General features: G+C 40.2%; 1 long non-coding RNA gene across 1 annotated transcript in view; it reads left to right on the plus strand.

Moving 5' to 3' along the window:
• The window catches only part of LOC148109729 (uncharacterized), a 37,719-nt gene extending 13,948 nt beyond the window's left edge, over positions 1-23,771 (plus strand). Inside the window, exon 3 of the long non-coding RNA XR_015725095.1 lies at positions 23,689-23,771. This is a non-coding gene — a long non-coding RNA (uncharacterized LOC148109729). The remainder of the gene's footprint in view (positions 1-23,688) is intronic.
• The last annotated feature ends 374 nt before the right edge of the window (positions 23,772-24,145 follow it).

The following is a 24,145-nucleotide window of genomic DNA, read 5'->3' on the forward strand; positions in this document are numbered from 1 at the left end:
CTTGGGGTTCCTTGGCTTGCAGCTGCATAACTTCATTGTCTGCTTTCATCCTCACATGGCCTTGTCCCTCTGCGTCCCTGTGTCTTCAAATGGACATCCGCTTATAAGGACACGAGTCATATTGGATTAGGGACCCACCCTACTTGAATATAATCTCATTTTAATTCAACTAATTACATCTGTAACAACCCGATTTTCAAATATGGTCAAATTCTGAGATATATTGGGGGTTAGGACTTTAGGATTTTTTTTTAGGGGACACAATTTAACACTTAACAGTTGGTATAGAATATTAGGTGACTTTCTTAGTGGAAACTGAATGAACACCCAGACCGTAGGCTTTGAACCAAAAGCAGATGACACAGGTGTCAGCAAAGATTAGGAAAGCTGGTTGGGCTAAGGGTATGCTAGCAGGGAGTCCTGTGCCAGGTTTGACTCTTAGCTCCTGCAGATAGGAATGCAGCGACATCAGTATCCCGGTGTTAAGCCTGTGTCTGAAATTTCCTGATGTAAAATACTTTGCCCAAGCTTTGGCTAGTGGCCCCGAGCCTCAGTGAGTGCTGCAGACAAAGGTCAGATCTTAGAGCTGAAGCTTCTCTGACAAATGGTCATGGTAGCAGTGACCATGCATAATATTAGGAAATCTGCTTCCCCCTCTCTCAGTCTCTCAAGTGTACAATACAGTATTTTTAACTATAGTCACTGTGCTGTAGGTGTCCCCCAGAATTTCCTCATCTTAGAGCTAAAAGTTTGTCCCCATTTGTCCCACCCCCAGCTCCCAGAAGCCACCATTCTATTCTCTGTTTCTAGGAGTTTGGCTTTTTTGGACTACACATAAAGTGAGATCATACTGTATTTCTTTGTATGATTTATTTATTTATTTATTTATTTATTTATTTATTTATTTATTTATTTCCTTAGCATAATACTCTCAAGGTCCACTTATGTTGCTACAAGTGGCAAGATTTCCTTTTTTATGGCTAAATAATATTTCACAATATCTCTCATTTTCCTTTTTAATGGCTAGATAATATTCCATCATCTCTCTTCTCTCTATCTACCTATCTGTCTATATCACATTTTCTTGATCCATTTATCCGTTGATTGTCATGATTGTCATGTAGGTTGTTTCCATGTCTTGGCTATTGTGAATAATGCTGCAATGAACATGGAAGCACAGATTATCTTAAGATAATTTCATTTCTTTCAGATATGTATCCAGGGTGGGATTGCAGGATCATATGGTTTTTCTATTTTTAAGTTTTTGAGGAAACTCCATACTGATTTCCATAGTGGTTTTACCAATTTACATTCCCCCCAACAGTGTCCACATCTCTCCCTAGTTTTAAGATATTCTCAGCCTTATTTGCTTAAATAAGCTTTTGTCCCTTTCTCTCTGTTTTCTCCTTCTGGGACTCCAATAATGCATGATTTTTGCTCTTAATGGTATCCCATAGTCCATATAGGCTTTCTTTAATCTTTTTCATTCTTTTTGAATTGTTCTTCTCTTATTGGACAAGTTCAAAAGATCTGTCTTCTGCCTCACAGATTCTTTCTTCTATTGATCCAGTCTGATAGTGCCATTCTCTACTGAATTTTTTATGTCATTCATTATGTTCTTCAGTTCCAGAACTTGTTTTAAAAAATGATTTCTATCTCTCTAATAGACTTCTCATTCTATTATCGTTTTGCTGATTTTGCTGAACTACCTTTCTGTGTTTTCTTGTAGTTCACTGAGTTTCCTTAAAATGATTATTTTGTATTTTTTATTGGGCAAATCTCATTTTTTTGAGGTTGGTTACTGGAAAATCTTATTTCTGTGGTGGTGGTATTCTTACTTAAATTTTAATATTCCTTGCAGTTTGTGTCATTGCATTCACATTTAAAGAAATAATCAGCCTCCTCCAGTATTTACTGACTGGCTTTGGGAAATACCTTCCATTATCCATATTAGGGATTCTGAGCCTTTTTCAGATCTTTTCTATTGATATTTCTACTCCACAGTTCTTGTTCCCTCACAGAGGGTGAATTCTTAAGATCGTATGCCTTCTTTTGACCAGCAAAACCAGATTCGGGGCCTCAGCTACCCATTTGCTTTCTCTAGGACTGTGCTGAATGCTCAGATTGCATGCTTTATCACAGTCCTGCTGAGTTGGGCTGGCTTTCTGCATGTGCTCACTAGCTATCTGCAAAGGTTCATTTTCGTTGCTATAGGGATTGTGCTCAGGGAGCTGACCACAGGATGGTGGGGTGGGGTATGGGTGAGGTTGCAATGCATTTGGGGTGCCTGTGGACCAGCAGGAGGATCTGTAGGTGAGATATTCCCAGTGGCTCATTGGTGGGCTTCTGATGGAGTGTGCAACATGGTTAGTAGGATATATGTCTCTTTGATGCCTTCTAAGAGGCCTGGCTGCTCTTCTCCCAGACACTCCCCACCCCCACTCAGGCAGCACACCTCAGGATTCTGGGTGAAATGAGAAAGAATTGGGTCTCCTTTGTGGTGTCCCACATAGTGGGGGAAGCTGGGCACTCACTCAGATGTTCTTACTTTCCCTTGTGGGAGAAGTCACAGGCTGAGAAGGTCTCTCTTGGCAATGAGCTGTGCCACTTTGGGGGAGGGATGATGTGGGTAAAGTGAAACTGTTCTTCTTACCCTATTCAATGCATCAAATCTCATATGTTTTTTGGTCCGACTATGTGCTGGAACCTCTCCACTGGACTCCCAGACTTCCACGAGGACACTCTAGTTCATGGGTGATTAAATCGGTGCTTTTGGAGAGGAAGATGGTAGAAAACTATCAATTCCACCATGTTGATGGTATCGCTCTTCTCAGCCATTATTTCTGAGCACTTATATGCCAGATACTATTCCAGGCCCTGAAGCTGTTGCGATGTAAGATAAAGTCCTTGTAGAGTCTGACTTCTGGAATGGCATCAGTTCATTATTTGTAAAGTGGAGGTAAAAAATGAATATGCCCAATTAAGTTGTGAATAGTAAATGCAGTCATTCGTATAATGAGCTCAGCCCAGTGACAGGCATAATAGTCAGTTGTTTATATGGAGATAGAAACAGTAGAAAGTGGATATAATTCTTGTCTTGTTTGGAACTGCAATGCTCTGACACGGGGAGGGCATGCTGAATAATCTAGGGGGAAGATAGAAGTTTTGAGTCTTGGATGCCTTTTCCAGATTTAGGATTGAAACACAAAGCTGGACTACAGTGATATCATGAGGACAATGGCAGGACCTCCCAAAGAGCTAGACCTAGAGGACATGTACCAAGTTTATCTCCTTGGCCAACACATGCTTCTCTGCTCTGCCCAGAACTGCAGCCAGAGGTAAAGGATTTCATACGGTAAAGCAAAGAATCAGTGAGGACCAAAAGCAATGTATCACAAGTTACATTGTGCAGAACACATTGTTGTTTTAAATTTTGGTTTGCCTAAAATGGCTCACTGTTTTAGATGCCTGTTTTAAGTTCCTATACCTCCGTATGTGGTTTTAACTCCAATAGAAAATGTGCAACTGACCCAAAGACAACATAGTTTAAGAAATGTAATATTTTATTTGCATCACATTTTAGAAAGCTGTTTTTTGTTGAGGAATGGGGTAACTGCTACTGGACATTTTACTTTGCCTTGGGGATAAAACTGTAGTAGGAGTTAGAGTTTATACCAGAATTTGGCTAATCTACTCAGATTCAGCATCCGTAGTCCTTTAAGTGGCATTTAATATTACAACAGGAAATCTTTACTGTTTTTCTATCACAAAGGAACATTGCTAGACTGTACCGTATTGTGTGCTCAAATTGGCTCACCATCTGTGATGAGCTGTAGAAGAAATGGAAACAGACAGTGAGTGAGTGGAGCAGGGATGCTTGCGCCCACAGGTGTTGTGGGCCAGCAGCATGGATTTAAGGTGTGCAGATGAAGTCTGAGATCTTTCTAGATCTCCCTGAGATGGAGAAAATGATTTACCTCTCTCAGGTTGGTTGCAGTGCTTAAATGAGATATGTGCAGTAAACTTGGCACCCAAGAGATGAAAACAGTTTACGCTCCTTTCTTATGTCCTACTTTTGGAATTCAGTTTTCTTCAGTATTTTTAAAAAGCAGTTAAAATTAAACCAGTTAGTTTCTTATTCCTAGCTGGAGGGTCTGGCACATAGAAGGTGATCAGTGGGAGTGTGTGGGGGATGAGTTGTTTGTGGTGCTTGGTGTAAAGGTGTTTTCTGTCTACATCCCTTGGTGGGTTGGAGATTCAGCACTGTCTCCCAGCTCTTGAGTAGTACGCACAGACAGGTTAGACTTGGCTAGGCTCTTTCCAGGTAAGGCTCATGGGAGAGTTTTTCACATTTCAATATTTGAGCCATTTAATGCACATGATCTGTGTTTAAACCTACCTTTCAAATACCTGGCCACATTCTGTGTGTCTGGAGCAGTTCCAGAGTTTAGAAATTCAGAGAAGAATTAGAACACATCCCCTATTCTTAGAAAGTCAGTAATTCAGTAGCAGAGAAAGTACCACACACACACACACACACACACACACACGCACATACAAGTACTCATGCATACATATACATATTTGCTTGTGTGTATGTCTGTGTGTATTTTGGGACTAGTGTCCTAAGGTAAGGGGCAATGCTCAATGTGAGAGATCCAAAGTTGTGAATGTGTTGACCATGTTTTAATGTCAAAATTAGGATCCATGGACTGATAAGAATATAGCTCCATAGAAAGTCAAAGGAATAGTAGTTCCAGGATCAAGGCTGCCTCCTTTAGAGGTAGTTCTTGTCCTCAATAAGTTTACAGTCTAGGTAGAGAGTCATGTGCATTTCCCTGGATGAAAGCTCTGTGTGATGTATCATCAAGGCAAGAGGGGGACTCAAAGGGAGGTATGGCTATGGCAGAGCTATGGAGATGAAGAAGGAAGGGGAGGTAGAGTTTGATGTTAGTGAGTAGCAAAGGATCTGGAAGAAGAGGGAATGCTGAGTCTGGAAGGATGCTGGAAAAAGGCCTGGCCACAATCTTGTCTAAGCAGGGAGATCAAAAAGCCTTTCCTAGATTTAAGACAGTGAGGCCCACATCATTGGGGAGCCAGGTGCTTCTGTGGCCAAGGACTTTGCAGCTTGTCTGGCTGACCCTCAGAAACATGGTTGAGAGCAGACATGCGGGATTGATTAGAAAACTGCAGTGCTTGGGAAAAATGTAGATTTCAGAGATATGAAAATGAAAACATGCAAGCATTTGTAAATGAAATGTGCCTATCATTGTGGTTTTATGTGCCCAGAGACCTTGTGAATAACCTGTAGATATGGCGGGGAAAACATGTCTTCCAAGGCCTTTTTCTCTTCCTTGCACAATGATGGCTTTCTCCTTGGGTGGCACCTGATGGTTGTCATATTTTCCTTTCTGAGATAGGACCTTCCTCTCACTGATTGTTATCAGGAAGTGAACTGGTGGCCCACTAAACTAGGGCTTCCTTGGGCTCTTGGGAGGAAACCTTATGTGTGCATGTGGGGCGAAGATGGTATTGCAGACATCAAGTACCCACTCTGGAGAGTTATTAGTTGTTAACCTTTGGAAAGTTACCTAATCTATCTGAACCTTAGATTCTTCATCCATTAATGGAAATAATAATACCTATCTTGTAGAGTTCTTGAGAGGACTAAACATACTGGTACAATGCTTGGCACACATTGGGTATTCAGTGAATCTCACCTGTTATTGCTGTTTTTTGGGGTCAAGAGCTGGTTAATATGGGTACATTCTGAGTGTAGTGAGAACATAAAATTTCTTGGGGGTGGGGGCACACAATCATACACATTGCTGTCCGTAGTGCTGAACTATCATTGCATGGGGCAGGGCTGTAGTCTCTGACCCCAGGCCACCCTTGATGGCTGCTCAGTCTGTGCGAGAAATTCTGAGCCAGAGAGGTGTAATGAAGAGGCCAAGATGGTAGAGAAGCAGACTGATAATGTCATTTGGATAAGTCACTGAGAAATTCCTTTGCACAGAAAGAGACATTTTAGTCTCTCCTAGAGATTTATATTACCAAAGAAAAAGTCCAAAGTGACATGGCTCAAAATGCTGCTACAAGCTGTGTTATGTGATGGAGGGCTGTGCATGTGTTAACGTGAATGATGAGTTTGGGTAGTTGGCAGAACCCTGGAGGGGTAGAGCTTGTTTAAGTGTGGTATCTTTATCAGTTGGGTTCAAACAACATTTTAATAGATATTTAAACATTTTGGCCCCATAAAATATTTGTAATTTGCACAATGTCACAGAACAAATAAAACTATTACTTTATGATGTGTGTGGTCAATTTCATGTACTGTTGAAAATCAAAGCACTCTTCTGAGTGTAGTAAGTTTTTTTTGAGAATCGGAAGTTTTGAAGGACAGATGTCTCCCCCACATTCCGTTCCTTGGTTATTCTGGTGATGATTCTGGGAGTATTGTTTTCTCTGAGCCCTTGTTCTCCATTTGCCCCATCTCAAAAAGACCCCAAGCTGCTACAGCAGCAGCTAGCCTACCTCCTAATGTCTACCCATTAGTCAATTCATCCTTCCTTCCTTCCATTGTTCCTCCATCCATCCATCAATTAACCAATTGTCAAACATGTAATTATTGAGCATCTACTGCATATTATATACTCTGGTACTCTGTTGTGTGTTTTGCAGCAATAGAGTAGCTTGTCTAATCTACCTGTTATCATGACAAACCCTGGGCTTTGACTCAGCCCCTCCAGAATCTGCTGGTGCTATGTTTATTCCTTTGTCAACAACATTTATTAGGCACTTATTATAAGCCAGATACTGTTCTAGGTAGTGGGGATACAGCAATAAATACTGCTATCTAGTGTCTAAATTGCTGAAATAGGTTTCTCATTGGTTCTTTTTGTGCCATTGACCCCCTGCAGTTCATTGTCAATACAGCCAGACGTCCTTTTAAACCTAAGTCATGTCATGTTATTTCTTGGCTCATAGTCTCCTGTTAACTTCCCATCTCACTTAGTGAGGGGTAGTTCTGGAGGTGATAAGAGGTTGTATTCTCTCTTTATATTTTGAAGGTATAGCCTATGGGACTCACAGACATTGAGTATGACCAGAAGAGAGGAATCAGTAATATCTCCAAGGAATTTGTCCTTGGTAACTGGAAAGATAGAGTTACCAATTACTGAGTTGGAGGAGACCGACAGGAGCAGATTTGGAGATGGAAATTCCAAATCTTGTTTTGGACATGACAATTTTGATGCACTTATTTGGCATTTAAATGGAGATACTGAGCATGTAGTTGAAGATAGAATTCTCCAGAGTTCTATCCAGAGTTCTATCTCCAGAGTTCAAAATGTGTATGGAGATACACATTTTGGAGTCATTAGCATATAAAGGGCATTTAAAGCCACAAGTTTACATGAGATTGCCAGGATAGAGAAAAGGAAAGTTCCTAGGACTGAGTTCTGGAGGACTCATCATTTAGAAGGTGGGAAGATAAGGAGAATCTTGGGAAGAAGACTGAATAGGAAAAGATGAAGAATTTGGAAGTGAACCAAGTAGGTTGTGTCAAGGGGAAAATATATTTCAATAAGGAAGGTGGGTTGAGGGCTGAAAATTGACTTCTGGAAATTACAGGAGGTCTTGGTAAGAGCTGCTTTGGTAGAATAATAGAATCAAAAGCCTGACTAAATTGTGTTCTGAAGAGAATAAGAAGAGAGGAAAGGAGACAGAGTAATGACAACTCTTTCAAGGTTACCTGAAATATGTCAAGGAACTCATGATTTTCAAAGGGATACACATGAGTAAACCATGAATAGCTTTGTTATTGCCATGTTGTTCTAATATTTCCAAATACTGCATTGGCCTAAAGAGAGATCAGCATCCATCAAAACTAGCTGGGAAGGGGTGCCTGGTTGGCGCAGTCCTTAAGCGTCTGCCTTCAGCTCAGGGCGTGATCCCGGCGTTGTGGGATCGAGCCCCACATCAGGCTCCTCCGCTATGAGCCTGCTTCTTCCTCTCCCACTCCCCCTCCTTGTGTTCCCTCTCTCACTGGCTGTCTCTATGTCTGTTAAATAAATAAATAAAATCTTTAAAAAAATTATTAAAAAAAGAAAAACTAGCTGGGAAAGTGTAGAATCAGCCAAAGGCTGCACCACCTGTAGCTTCCCTAGAAGTAACTCCAGGCTTGCCATGTAGAACCTCTTAATAATAGGAACAACCACAATGTAGCCACAACTAATAATAGTACATTAGAGTTCTCACTGTGAAGCATTATATTGAGTGTGTGTCATGGATCATCTTATTTAATTCTCAGAACCCAGTGAGGGTGGTATCTCTGTTATTTCTATCTTACAGACTTGGTGGTTTATAGGCAGAAGTGTAGTCCTTTGGAATATTGGTGAGACTCTGAATTTTACTACTTTTTGCATACAGGCATCATTTCAAGACCTTGCCAAAGAGCAATGACATGACACAGTTTTTCAAAAGTAATATAGGGAATAAGTAAAGGCTGTTTTCCCCAAGAGCTACTATGTGGACTGAAACCTCACTCTTCCTTCCTACTTCACTTTTGCTGAGAGTTCTTGGGAATATAGGTGCCATTTTTTAAAAGATTTTATTTATGTATTTATTTACTTGAGAGAGAGGGAGAAAGCAAGCAAGGAGGGGCTAAGGGAGAAGGAGAGAGAGAATCTCAAGCAGACTCTGTGCTGAGCCCAACATAGGGCTCGATCTCACAACCCTGAGATCACAACCTAAACCAAAATCAAGGGTCAGATACTCAACCGACTGAGCCACCCAGGCACCACACAGGTGCCATTTTTAATGGATGATGCTAGGTAATTAACAGACAGAGCATGCCATCTTCAGGGCCTTTGTGTGTTTATGGAAGAGATCTGTCCTTCTTGTGGTACATTTCCTCTTTGACTCCCCTCTGATGCCCATGGCTCTTGTTGCCCCTTGTAGAGTGAACGGCTTGCTTCATTCAGAAGGAAGAAAAGTGCAAAGTGAGGTCACTGGTTCCTGCTAACTCTTAAGACCTTAACTTTCAGAAACATTTCAGAAATGTTTCCTAAACATTTACAAGAAACAAGAGGTATTTTGATAGGCTTATAAACTTTATTTAGTTTTAACAAATACTGAAGTTACTGGTTTACTATACCAATAGGAATTACATGTTGTGCTATAAAGTCAAAGGCAAAAATAGTTCAGATAGCTACAGCTCTAATTAAGACTTCAGTGCGTGGTGGAGTGTGGGGAAAGTAACACTGCACAGTCTATGGACTAGTCTTTTAAAAACAGTTTAGCTACTCAAGTTCCATTTATTTAAAAGAACATTTTATGGAAAACTTAGAGAACGTTGGATTCATTAACAACAATTGTAGGTTTCCATGAGTAGGAGATGGATCCATTGAAAGGACCGGATGAACAAATATGAATTGAGCATGACCTCCAGAAATTAGGGGTCTGTTTGAAACCTGTTAGTGTTTTGTACAGTAGCTTTAATCTTTCTCTCCTTGGGTGGAATTAAGTGCTCATTTTTTCCTTTCTCTTCCTTACTACCCTTTTCTCTTTAGTTTATATGCACACTCACACACTCACACCATTTCATATTGTATTACCACAGGATAATTTTCTTTTTACTTTTATTTCAATGCATGTTTTAGTTTGCTTGTTTTTTTCTGAATTGATGATGATGAATGGAAATATGTCTATACATATTGTGTTTTTTTCCAGCTTTGTCAAAGTACATTGACAAATAAAAGTGAATATATTTAAGGTGTACACTGTGATGATTTGATACACAAATGCATTGTGAAACGATTACTGCATTCAAGCTCATACACAGCCATAACCTCACTTAGCTACCTTTTCTTTTTGTAGTAACACTTAAGATTTAATCTCTTAGCAAATTTCAAGTATGTAGTAACTGTAGTTGCCATGCTGTACATTAGATCTCCAGAACTTACTCATCTTCTAACTGGAAGCTTGTACCCTTTGACCAACATCTATTTTTCCTATCCCTCAGCCCTGGCAACAACTACTCTCTGGTTCAGAATTTGACCTTTTTTTTTTTTTAATTTCACATATAAATGAGATCGTACAATATTTTCTTTCTGTGTCTGCCTTCTTTCACTTAACACAATATCCTCCAGGTCCATACATGTTCTCACAAATGGCAAGATTTTCTTACATTTTATGGCTGTATAACATTCCATATGTATATATTTCATAATATATATACATTTTCTTTAACTATGCATCCATTGATGGGCACTTAAGTTGTTTCCATGTCTTGGTTATTGTGAATAATGCTATTGCATGTTTTTAAACATTTATCCAAATGACTGCCTCAGACTTCACATCTCCTGCTAACTAGTAGGATCAAGACCAGAAAATAACTAAGATATTTGCAGCGAGTTTTCTATACTTATGTTCACTCTGAAAAGTCTTTGGCAATCAAAATAATTAAAAGTGTCAAGGAAATAAATAAGCTCTGTGTGATTCTGGTTTTCCATTATGTAATTCTAAAGGGATTTTTCAGGAGTCGTAAGGTCCTTGTTAGAAAATTATGAAATAGATATTATTTTAGTGCCATTTTTTCCTCTTCTATTCTCTTCTTTTTCCTCCTCTTCCTCGTCATTATTATTTTTATTTATTTTAGATACAGCTTTCCCATCCTTTTAGGTTATTTAGCAGCCCCTGACTATAAAGAACCTAGGAGGAAATCCTCCTCAGAGTTGTAAATGTTTTGCTCTGCCAGCACAAAGTTTCAAAAGTCTTTTTTGGCCCTTGATATTGGTCAAACGCATTTTCCAGTGCATTTCACAGTTATCCAAAGCCCCTTCAAGTAAGGCCTGCCATTTTTTTTGCATGTATATCTACTCCCCGCCAACTCCCATTGAGAACCTGGATTTGAGTCATCTCTGCCACTTATTAGGTATCTGACCTTGGGCAAATTGTTTAATCTTTCTGAGAATATGTTTCCTTATTTATAAACAGGAACGATGTCTAGCTCATACATTTGTGCTGATTAAATGGGATAAATTTGACATAAGAAATTCTCATTGTAGGTGCCTGGGTGACTCAGTTGGTTAAGCGTCTGCCTTTGGCTCAAGTCATGATTCTGGGATCCTGGGATCGAGCCACACGTCAAGCTCCCTGCTCAGTGGGGAGTCTCCTTGTCCCTCTCCCCCGCCCCCCCTCCCCTGCTTGTGTGCTCTCTCTCTCTCTCAAATAAAAAATAAAACCTTAAAAAAAGAAATGCTCATTGTGAATTGTAAAGGTCTATTTAATATTAATATAAAATTTATTATAGTAATAGTAATAATAATTTAATTGGAAAAATATCCCCCTGTTGGGGACCAGCGTTTTCATGTGACATAGCCTATTTTAAGTGATATGGTAGAGTTAGCCACAATTTATGTAAACATCTTCTAAATTGGGCAATTAAAATTGTTTCAAACTACTTGGGCCTATAAAGAACACTGCAGTCGGGGTGCCTGGTGGCTTACTCAGTTGAGCCTCTGCTCTTGATTACAGTTCAGGTTATGATCAGGTTGTGAGATCAAGCCCCGCATCAAGCTCCGTGCAGAGCAGGGAGTCTGCTTGAGATTCTCCCCATCCCTCTCCCTCTGCCCCCCGCCCCCGCTCACTTGCTCTCTCTCTAAAATCAATCAATCAATCAATCTTAAAAAAAATAAAGAACACTGAAATTATTGTGCTTATGCATAGATTCTTTGTCTGCATTTCTGAATATCTCTTTGGTGTTTGGTTCCAGAAGGCCAGTCACTTTCTCATTGGGCTGGCATTGCTCTGGGCTCCTGTCTAATCAGCACTGCTGTTCTGCTCTTTGAAGAGTTCTTTCCCCTTGCATTCTCCCTGGACTACAGAAGGACCTCCAGAAAGACCTGGGTATGAATGGGGTTGCAAATAGATGGGCTTCGTGGTTGTTGGTTTGATGGCAAAACCAGACTGATAATGCCCCATTGTTCTGGAGGATCTTGGTGTGGGGAAAGGGTAGTCTGTGCTTGGGGATGGACGGGCAAAGCAGAGAACAAGGAGAGGGAGGGCACATCAGATCGGTGGATGCATGTTCATGCTGAAAGTCCCCATTGGGTCCCCAGGGCTCTCTGAGCTGGGCTTTATAAGATTACAATTGAATTCACGACTCGATCTCTGCCAGAGAGAGCAGTTCTGTCTGCACTGCCCCGCTCAATGTTGTATCCAAAGTGAGGAGTGGGGGCAGCAACCCTCCAGGCTGTGAGCAGCTTCCCTTTAAGTGAATGGCCTGTGAAATGTTAGAGAAGACCTGAAACCCTCCTCCCTGGGTGGATATCACCTTCTTCTTTTGGATTTTATAAAGAACCTGATCCTCTTTGCCTAAACGGAGCCAAATAAATGGGAGTCTCGGAGGAGGTTGATGGCTCCGCCATAGAAGTCCCACAGCGACGTCTGGTTTTGATGTATTGCTGATGGATACGATCATGCTTAGAGAGCGAGATCACTTTTGCTAGTTTGAAAGAAAGGTCATGTTTTTAATTTAACTTAATTTCCTACACCAAAGAGAATTTTCAATAGGATATTCGACTTTTGCACCTTTAATGAGACCAGATGCTCTGGGGCCTGCAGCAATGAAGAGAAAACAGATTTTCTAGTTTACACTTCCACTTCTTGCATTTTCTAAATTGGTCATGTGCAGTTTCTTTAAGGATGCCATTCCTCATGGGTATTTCTCCCTTTCCTTCTCATTTTTTCTTTCCTTCCTTCCTTCCTTCCTTCCTTCCTTCCTTCCCTCCCTCCCTCCCTCCCTCCTTCCCTCCCTCCCTCCCTCCCTCCCTCCCTCCCTTCTCCTTTTCCTCCTCCTTCTTAGGGTTATCTTTGCTTTAGCACATAACATGGGTGAAGCAATGTGCTTAGAGCTTTACAAACTTAAAGTTAATTTCCATTTTGTAGATGAAGAGACGGAGACTCATCAGGGTTAAGTAAAGAGTATAGTATATATCGTGTAGTGGAATGGATAGGCTGAATAACATAGTCATTACAAGCGTGGATGATGAAACTAGATCGTCTGGGTCCAAGTCCAGATTTGGTCATTTATTTGTGGAATGACCTGGGAAAATTACTTACCTTTGACTACTGGTCTGTGTTGATTTTCTTAAAGTTGCAAGTTTAATTTTGTTTTTAATGTGGACAATTACGTATATAAAAGGGCATATGTATTGTTTATAGACTAATAAAATAAATGGGTACCTTTCAAGCAGATTAGGAAGTAGAATATTGCCCATACTTTTAAAGCCTTCCACATGTCCCTCCCCTATTGGCAGTGCCATCCTCACTAAACCCCAAAGCTAACCATTATTTTAGATTTTGATTCTTTTGTTATTTTCTTGTTTTTCTATATATGTACACACACACACACACACACACCCTATTACTAAACAATACATTCATTAGTGTTGTTTTTGTACTTTACTAAACTGAGAAACACTGTTTCTTTTACTTGCTTTTTATACTTTTAACTGTATTTATGAAATTCAACCATATAGTTATAGTTCACTTATTTTCAGTACAAAATAAGCATGATACTTTATCTCAGTTTATTTATTCATTCTCTTCTCAGTGGACATTTGGGTCATTGCAGCTTTTTGATATTACAAATAATTCTGTTATGCACATTATTAGACTCTTCTGCTGGGGCCCATCTGATGAAGTTTCTCTAGGGTATATACACCTAAGAATGGGATGGTCATAGTATGTATGTTCAACTTTATGCCCAACTGCTTTCTAAATTTGTTGTAACCTATTTACTGTCCGGTTGGTAGAGAGTTTCTATTTTTTCCACATCGTCACCAACACTTGGTATTGTCAGATTTTAAGTCTTTCGCCAATATCGTGAGTGTTAAATATATCTTATTGATGTTTTAACTGGCAACTTTCATTTCTAATCAAATTGAGCTACTTTACATATGTTTATAGTTATTTGAAATTCCTTGTAAAGTGCCTGTTTGTTTTTTCCTTTTTTTTGGTCCATTTCTCCTCTTAAGTTTTCATCTTCCTCATGTATTAAATGGGGAACTATTCTGGAAGGCCTCTACTGCCTTTATAGTTATACACTCTGTGATTCAAAGTCTGATATTTTTATGCTGTTAACTCTCTGCTTTCACATGTTGCATTCCTTTCTTTAAAATATGCTGCATGTCTTAGGGTTAGGTACCAGCTCATGGCCCTCTTAGGTCAAGGACAGTATAGAAAAAATCTCCCATAGAATAGCCCATGAGCATTTTCTGGCTTTCACTGATTATTTTTAAATTCCTGTTGACAATTAAAAATAAGATCTCTTTTTCTCCCATTTCTATTCCCCCAAATATTGATAAGTTAGACACATATTTATGATTGGCCAGAATCCAGATTTTTCTGTCGAAGATGCTGTGGGGTTGCCTCTCTCTTCTCTCTTTCTGCTGTTCTTCTCTGGTGGTAGAATCAAGAAAAAAATTTAAAGCTTAGGAGATATAAATTCATCCTGTTTCTACAAAGTTAAATACATGATCATAGTTTCTTTTTAGGATAATTTATTACATGCCTCTTCATTGCTCTGTTTCTAACTCATGTTTTCCTTTAGGTCGGTGGTTTCAAAAGCAACAACAAATCAAAACAAAACAGAATTCCCCCAAACCAATGAACCAACTAACCAATGAAAACCCAAACCTAAACCACCACAAAAGAACCCCAACATACACTATCAAATCTAATATTACACTTCAATTTAGACCAAGAATAACACAGGAGCAATTAGAATTTTTTTGTGGAGTTGCCAGCATCTGCCCCTACCTCACCTTATCTTTTACCAGATCAGGGATCTCTGAACCAAACAGAAAAATGGGATGACAGCAAGGTGGTATAACAGGAAGTTCCCCACTCATATCCTCCAACAGCAACAATAATTTTGCAGCTATCGATGGACAAAAGTGCCTTTGTGGGAGCTTTGGGATCTAGGTAGTATGTCATGAAACCCCAGTGGAGCCCAAGACCAAGGAGGGCCATTTAGAGGAGGGAGCCACACACACTCATGTTTCAGGCTTGCCAACTCTGGTCCTAATTATAGACTTAGAAACAGCCCCATCCCCCTGTGGACTTGGCAACAGCCCTGTTTGTCCTTGGTCCTGCCAAGGCTATCTGCCAGCACTATCTGCCAAGAGAACTGGGAAGATCCACACCCCTCTATGCCTTGGGTAGCAGGCCAACTGACCTGTCTTGGCTGTGAACCTTGAAGCAGCCTATGACCTGGCTCTAGCCCCTCTCAGCCATGGTCTGGGATTGGTCCTGCCTATCCAGAGACCCAGTGGGAAATGTATTCTATGTCCCTAGAGGCAGACCTACAGACCTCGTCCTGACTATATATCCTGAAGCAGCTCTGTGACTTGGTTCGAGCCGTATCATCCTGTGGCCTGAGGCCAGTCCTACCCACCTAGAGATCTGCCCTGTGATGAAGTAGGAGCCCTCTCAGGGACATGATAGGAATCATACCTTTCTGCATACTTGGTAACAGCCCCTATGTGGACCCAACTGTAGACCCTGTAGTGGACCCTTGTCCTAGTGCCAGCCTCATTGACCAAGGTCCTGGAGGCAGTCCTGTCTTCCTAGGGACCAGGCAGTGTCCATTCCCACCTAAGCTCCTGGTAACAGGTCTGCTAACTGTGGACCCAGCAGCAGCCACATGACCTGGCTCCAACCCTACTCAACTGCAATAACAGAGACACTCCCAACACCCAGAGATATAACAGGAGATCTTCCCTGCCAAAACCAGTCTGTAAAGGCTGGAAGAGGTGTTTGCTCCTTCAAATGCCAAAAACAGCAATGCAAGGCTATATAGATCATGAACAATCATATAAACATGACACCATCAAAGGAAACTAATAAAACTTAAGTAACCAACCACAAAGAAATGGAAATCTACAAGTTGCCTGATGAAGAATTCAAAATAATCATCTTAAAGAAGCTCAACAAGATGCAAGAGAATACAGGTGACCAAATAAAATCAAGACAACAATATATGAGCAACAAGAGAAATTTGATAAACAGAAACCATAAAAAAGAACCGAACAAATTCTGAAACTGAAGAATACATGATTGAACTGAAAAACTCAATAGAGAGCTTTGACAACAGGATCAATCATACAGACGAATTACTAACTTGAAGATAAGTCATTTGAAATTAGCATGGAGACTATGTCAATACTCTATTGCTATTTTAGATTTCCTAAAAGAGTAGATCATAAGTTCTTACCATGAACAAAACATGGTAACCATATGAAGTTATGGATATGTTAATTTGCCTATTTGTGGTAATCATTTCACAATATATACATCTATCAAACATCACATTGTACATATATACATTTTTTATTTGTCAATTTTACCTTAATAAAGCTTGCAAGGGAGGAAAAATGTGATGCAATGGGAAATCAGAAGGTCCAAGGTCTGGCCACAAATTAAGCATCTAACATTGCTCTGATGTCAGAGGCTCAACTCAATATAAAGTTGCCAAGTAGCTATGATAAGAACTTTTGCATCATAGGTAGTGAGTAATGCCTGATCAGGGGTGGTGGTGGTGGTCGTAGAAGTCTCTTGAAAGCACATTGCCTTTGTGTAGTTTCTGTCCTTCATCAGAGAGGTCCGTGGTGTGGAGTGTCTTGTCTCTGTCTTCTGCAGGCCTCAGAACAGAGCTCAGGATCAGGTCAGAAAATTGAGCCCAATCTTCACAGGACTGGGTTATTAAACTCTCTACCAAAGAGGCATGTGAATATACTGAAAGTGGAAACACTTGGCTTTCATATGGAAGTTAAAAGAGATGGTTTAAATGATTTTGGAACTGGTAGCCTCAATTTCCACAGGGCTGACCAGGCTAGAGTCTGGGATGGGCAAGGAGTGTGTGTGAGCTTGTTGAAGACAGTAAACTGGAATGAAGTGCACACACAAGTTTCTTAACTTCATGGTTTAAAATCCCTGGGAATTCTGTGGGATCCTCTCAAAGCTGGAAATAGAAGAGTTTGGAGGCCCAGTATACTTTTTAACTGGAGCAACTGATTCCTATGCATTTTGATTCCAGGTAAAATATTATTTTAACAAAGGTGTATTAGTCTGGGATCTCCAGAGGAACAGGCACAATAGAGAAAAAATATGTATTTTTCTATATATATATACATATATATGTATATATATCTATATATACATATAAATAAACACATATACACATACACATATAGATACATATGTGTATCTATACATACTCCCTGCTGAGCAGAGAGTCCGATGTGGGGCTCGAGCCCAGGATACATCTATATGTGTATGTGTATATGTGTTTATTTATATGTATATATATTTATATAGAGAGATTTATTACAAGGAATTGGCTCAAGTGATTTTGGAGACTAAGGAGTCCCGAGATCTTTAGTCAGTAATTTGGATATCCAGGAGTCTGAGTCTAAAAGCAGCAGAAGACATTGATGTCCCAGCTCAAGGACAAGCAGAAAGAGAATTCTCTTTTACTCTGACTTTTTGTTCTGTTCAGACCATCAGCAGATTGGATGAGACCCGCCAATGTTGACAAGGTCAATCTGCTTTACTAAGTCTACTGATTCAAATGTTCATCTCATCCAGAAATACCCTCACAGATGTACATTGAGTAATGTTTAACAAATACCTGGGCACCCTGTGCCTAGTCAAGTTGACATGTAAAATTAACCATCACAAATGGGTTACAATATTTAAAAGTAGGAATAAGTGAAAATCCTTGGTTCATAACCTAGAAGGTAGTAGTAATGGTTGTGGGGATGTTTTGTAAAATGTTACAGAGGCCTTGTTGGCCAATTTTCTCCACTACGCACAGTCTTATCCTCTAATTGTTTATCCTCTACTTGGTGAGAGGTCTTTGCATGACATCATATATTAACACTGTCTAAGTGTTTTAAAAAAATATCCTCATGCAATCTCTGTAATTCTCCAAGACTATTGATTCCTCCCTTGGCTGGCTGTTGCTGCTACTCCTATAAATCCTAATCCACTCTCACCACTGAGTGCCATGACCCTTTGCTACACCACACCAGGCAGTCTGTCCTTCTTGCTTGTTTCCCCTGGTCCCCTGGAAAAGTCAAGTTGGATTGTTTTGGCTAATTTATTTGCCTAGGATTCGTTTTCTTGGTTTTGTGTCTATTCTAGATCATTACTTCTGAAAGTTTAGCCAGGATCACCTGGAGAGCTTTTTATTTTTAAAATTTTTAAGAATATTTAATTTATTTATTTGAGAGAGAGAGAAAGAGAAAGAGCAGGGAAGAGGGGCAGAGGGAGAAGCAGACTCCCTGCTGAGCAGAGAGTCCGATGTGGGGCTCGAGCCCAGGACCCTGAGATCGTGACCTAAGCTGAAGGCAGATACTTAACCAACTGAGCCACCCAGATGTCCCCCTCCCCCCGCCCCGAGCTTTTTAATACACAGATTCCTGGACCCTATTCCTGGACAGTCGGTCTGGGGAGGAGATTAGAGAATTTACATTTCTAAGAAGATACCGGGCGATGCTTTGTTGCTCGTTTGAGGACCTTAGAGTAGTGCTATTCTACGTGGTACTCTCAAATCTGTTTACATCTACTATAGCTTTTTTATTATTAGCTTTTTAATTGTTGTCTTGTGGTTTCAACATAAATAATATATTATTTGAATGACTTTTCACCATTGGTTACTTCTCACTAAGTTAATGGCTCTTTGAGGACCAGCTCTTACTCAGATTTGGATGCATCTTAAGGTAGATTCACACCGTGCTCAGGAAGTATACATTGATTGAATAGAAAGGAAGAAAGAAATGCTCAGTTGACAACATATCTCATAAAGTGTTAGTATCGAAAAATCTATGAAGAACTTACCAAACTCAACACCCAGAAGACAAATAAGCCAGTTAAGAAATGGGCAGAAGACATGAATAGACACTTTTCCAAAGAAGACATCCAGATGGCCAAGAGACACATGAAAAGATGCTCAACATCACTCACCATCAGGGAAATACAAATCAAAACCATGGTGAGATATCACCTCACACCTCTCAGAATGGCTACAATTACCAACACAAGAAGCAACAGGTGCTGGCAAGGATGCAGAAGAAGGAGAACCCTCTTGCACTGCTGGTGGGAATGCAAACTGGTACAGCCACTCCGGAGAACATATGGAGCTTCCTCAAAAAGCTAAAAATAGCTATCCCATGTTCCAGAAATTGCACCTCTAGGTATTTAGTCAAAGGATAAAAAAAAATACAGATTCAGAGGGGTACGTGCACCCCAGTGTTTATAACAACATTATCAACAATAGCCAAACCATGGAGAGAGCCCAACTGTCCATCAACTGGTGAATGGATAAAGAAGATGTGGAATATTATTCAGCCATCAAAAAGAATGAAATCTTGCCATTTGCAATGATGTGGATGGAACTATTATGCTAAGCGAAATACGTCAGCCAGAGAAAGACAAACACCATATGATCTCACTAATATGTGGAATTTAAGAAAGAAAATAGATGAACATATGGGAAAGGGTAAAAGAAAAAAAGGAGAGAGGGAAACAAGCCATAAGTGCCTCTTAATGATAGAAAACAAACTGAGGATTGATGGAAGGTGGTAGGTGGGGGATGGGTTAGATGAGTGATGAGTATTAAGGAGGGCACTCATTATGATGAGCACTGAGTGTTATATGTAAGTGATGAATCACTGAATTCTCCTCCAGAAACCAATATTGCACTGTATGTTAACTAAGAAAATTTAAATTAAAAAAAAAAAGTTGATGGCGGTCCACAGCATTCAGGGCTCTGGGGTCACCCCCCACACCCTTATGCCACATTTCATCCAAACACTGGAAATTGTGATCTCTCTCACTTCCTGCAGCAACTCACTGGCAGCCTTGAGACCACCCTGCCTCAGGCTGAGAAGTGAGAAATTCTGAAAGCAATCGAACACTGTAAATTTTCACAGCAGTTCAGCTGAAAGCTGTTGGGCACAGATGTTTCTGTAATTGTGATATGCTGGGAACATTCTCTGGGCTCCAAGCACAAGGGCCTCAGCCTCATTCTTCCACCTGGGTGCCTCAGTGGGCAAGTCTCCCTGTCTCGAGGCTGTAATGGGAACCAGGTGGCAGCATGTGTCTGTTTTAAAAGAGCTGAGCAAGATTCATGTCCCAGTCTCAGTCACTCCTTCCCTCTTGCCCCAGCTCAGGCCTCAGGGAGCCGGCTTTGGGATGGTGGCCCCAGCTCACTCCAGAGTGGGTGATTCTCAGCCCCTTATTCAGGATGGGAATGGACTCTCATGTTTGCTGCTGGGTGGAGCCATGGAGGCTTTCCAGCTGCTCTCTGATAGGCTGTAAGAAAAGAATCAGACTTTTCTAATTGAATATGACTATTTCCAAAAAATAATATAACTCTTCCAAATGACCTCCTTGTGATCGAGATTGCTACCGTCATTTCAAAATCCACAGAAGGATCTGGAAACTTGTGACATATTCCTTCCAGGCTGAATTTGCTTTTAGTGTATAGTATTCCTGCCTTTAGTGAGAGATAGTGCTCTTTTGCTTCAGGGTTCTTCCTGCTTGTGGAGACATGGGGAAGGCTATGAATAGCGCAGGGGAAACATCTGCCACTGTTTGAAAACTGACCAAAGTTCAATGAGCTGGGAACATTTTTCACAAATAGTTCCAGTCAGGATAACTTTAACCTGTATGTACTCCAGCCAGAGGAGTAAAGAGGACAGAGGATGAAGGATATGGAACTACGGCCCTAGGAAGAAGAAAGAGTGTGCCATTGGGAGTAGTTAGCGTCCTGCCCTGGTGACTCAGGCTGAGTGACTGTCCTCGTTTGCACAACCGTCTGCGTTACGTGTAGCAAGTGTAGCTGCATCATCTTTCTACAAGGCACTTTCCTGACACAAGCTGTTGAAAGACCTATGTTTATAAACCCTGCTATAACCTTTGTGTCTTAATTTTCTCACAGACGCGTAACATCATCTCTACAACTGTTAAACAAAAGTTTACCCTAAACATATGCACGCATCTGCTAAGGGCAAGAGGAGTATCTACTTCCAGTGTTAGCTCCTATGGAGAACATATTCCATATAGTCACACCTTTCTTCTTGGTTCCAGTTTTTCACCATGTAGCTTTTTGAATGTATAATCTTCGTATGAGAAAAAGGAAAAAAAAACATCCAAGAAGGAATATTTTCTGTAACTCAGTGAGGTAACCGTTAAGATAAACTAAAAGAAGCTTTCATTTAAAAAAATAGAAACCCCCTCCCCACAAAACCAAAACTATTAGAAGTAATAAAGTTCAACACGTTTGCTGGATCCCTCAGCTTAAGTATATTTAACCTGGGGGCGCCTGGGTGGCTCACTCGTTAAGCATCTGCCTTTGGCTCAGGGCGTGATCCCTGAGTTCTGGGATCGAGCCCCACATCAGGCTCCTCCACTGGGAGCCTGCTTCTCCCTCTCCCACTCCCCCTGCTTGTGTTCCCTCTCTCGGTGGCTGTCTCTCTCTGTCAAATAAATAAATAAAATCTTTTAAAAAAAAGTATATTTAACCTGATTTTTTTTTATCAGCAATAATTAACTAGCATTTAAAAACATAATAAGAAGGTAACCTTCATAGATCAATAAAAACTATAAAGGATGTAGGAGTTAGCTTAATCAAGAGTATACAGATTTCTATGGAAAAATGTTAAATTCTATTACAGTACATAGAAGATGATTTATTTAAATGGAGACATTCCTTATTCTTGTGTGGAATGAGTTAATATTATCAAGCTGTTTTCTGCCCCAATTAATTTACAAATGCAATATAATTTCATTTAAAGTTCTAGTGGGATATTTTGAAGAACTTGATAAACATATTTTAAAAAATATATAGAAGAAATAAGGTCCATGAAGAGCTAAATGAACTTAAAAAAATAGAGAAAGGGGATATTTATTTTGCCAGATATTAAGACATGTCATAAAGACCGATAATTTGTATAAAAGAAACAATCTAGTGGAACAGGATAGAGAACTCAGAGAGAGACATATATCTACATATTAATGGATCTATACCCATATCTGAAATGTCTGTATCTGGGGCACCTGGAGGGCTCAGTCGGTTAAGTGTCTGCCTTCAGCTCAGGTCATGATCCCAGGGTCCTGGGATGGAGCTCCACATGGGGCTCCCTGCTCAGTGGCGAGTCTGCTTCTTCCTCCTCCTCTCCCTCTGTGATCTCTCTTGCTCTTGCTCTCTCAAATAAATAAATGAAATCTTAAAAAAAAGAAACATCTGTATCTGAGTATCTCTATCATCTCTATATAGTTCACACATATCTGTATCATCTTTAGGTACATGTATTATATATGTATATCCATCTATATGTATATTTATTACTCCTGGGAACTTAATATTCCAGAAAACTGGCACAACAAATCAAAAACGGGTGGGGGGCTGGAAGCTAAGTAGTTTCATAGTTGGATTTGGGAAAACTGTCTCACAATATAAAAAGAAATAAACATTAACATAAAAGGTGAATTTCAGATAGAGTAAAGACTTCGTCGTGTAAAGATATATAGTAATGTTAGTTGAAGAAAATACAGGAGAATATTTTAAGGCGTAAGAGGGAGGAAGAACTTAAATAAAACCATTAAAACACGGTGCGCAAGGCAGAAAAGTTGATGGATTTGATCATGGCAAATTTAAGGACATCATGAATAAGTTTAGGAACAGTTTAACAACTAGGATAACATTCTTATTATACAGACGAGATGTTAATATCTAGGATATAAAAAAGACTCTTAAAAATCAATCCGGAAAAGAGAGAATCTCAGTGGAAAAATGGGCCAAAGATAGAAATTGCTAATGTAACAGAGAAAAGACCACAAAAAGCTAATAAGTAAATGAAGAGATTCAAATTAAAGGAAAATTAAACACTAATGAGATAGGGCTTTATCCTTGTTATTCTGGTTACAATTCTAAAATTTGATAATGCCAAGTGTTGGGGAGTGTAGGCATATCAAGTAACACTCCTGCTGTGCTGGAGACGTTGGGAAGAGCAGTGTGGCAGCGCTGGCTAAATAGGAATACACATTGCCTAACCCGCACAGAAGTGCTCACCCAAGTCTGTAGGTGACTTGCATGAGGAGAGACATTGCAGTGTTGTTTATGGGGGAAGATGTTGAAGACAGCCCAGTGTCCATCACTGGATGAGTGGATAGTTAAATTGTGGGTTGGCATATGACGGGGTAGTATGCTGTAAGAAGCAGTGGACTAAATACTGATGGACCTTAAAATATGGTACGGAGTTAAAAAGTAGAAAATAGAATGTGATCCATAGCCCGATACCATGTGTATACAATACAATACATATTTTATAAGAAAACATATACACAAAGGGATGGGTACTAAACACATGGAATATTCTGAATGTGGGGGAAGGGTTAGGATGAGGTTAGCATTAGGGGTTAGGAGGGCAATGAGTCAGAATTAGAATTAAGGGGTAGAAATAATTAAAGAAAATGTGTGTGGACCAATGATGATAATGTGCTCTAGCCTGGGAAGCATGGTTAATTTAAAACTTTAGATCTTAAGAAACGAAGGAGGAAAAAGTAAAGAAGTCTCCATTTAAAAGTTGCCACCTTCTCTGCTTTTCTTTCTAGGTGGAATCAGGAAAACATTTTGGAGCGGATCTTATTCCTTTCAGAAAACAAATACTTGAGTGACGACTCTGCTAAGTAAATGTAAGGCCAAGTCTTGTGTCTTCACCAAGTCAGTCCCTCCTAGCACTGGTGGGTAGGGTTGCTGTGGGGTAATTTGTAGAGTGGCAAAAATCTTCCTTTAAGAGGAAAGGATTGAAACTCTAAGTTCTCTTTTTGGGAACAAGATTGGATTGAGAGCATTTTGACTAAGTTTCCTCCAAACCATGTGTTCCCAGGGAGAGCTCAGTGGAATCTGGTCTGGTGACCCTGGCTCAGTGCCGGGGCTAGGGGACTGCCAGGCACTGCAGGGAGGGGAGGGGCAGGGCATGCTAGATCTGGCATAGAGTTAGGCTAAGGCTAGAAGCTCCTCCCTTTATCTAGCCCCTTGTGTCCCAGGAACGATAGTGAGCATGTGAGG

The sequence above is a fragment of the Ursus americanus genome, chromosome 7 (assembly GCF_024610735.1).
Source record: "Ursus americanus isolate L20-20 chromosome 7, mUrsAme1.1.p, whole genome shotgun sequence".
In the NCBI taxonomy this organism is placed as follows: Eukaryota; Metazoa; Chordata; class Mammalia; order Carnivora; family Ursidae; genus Ursus; species Ursus americanus.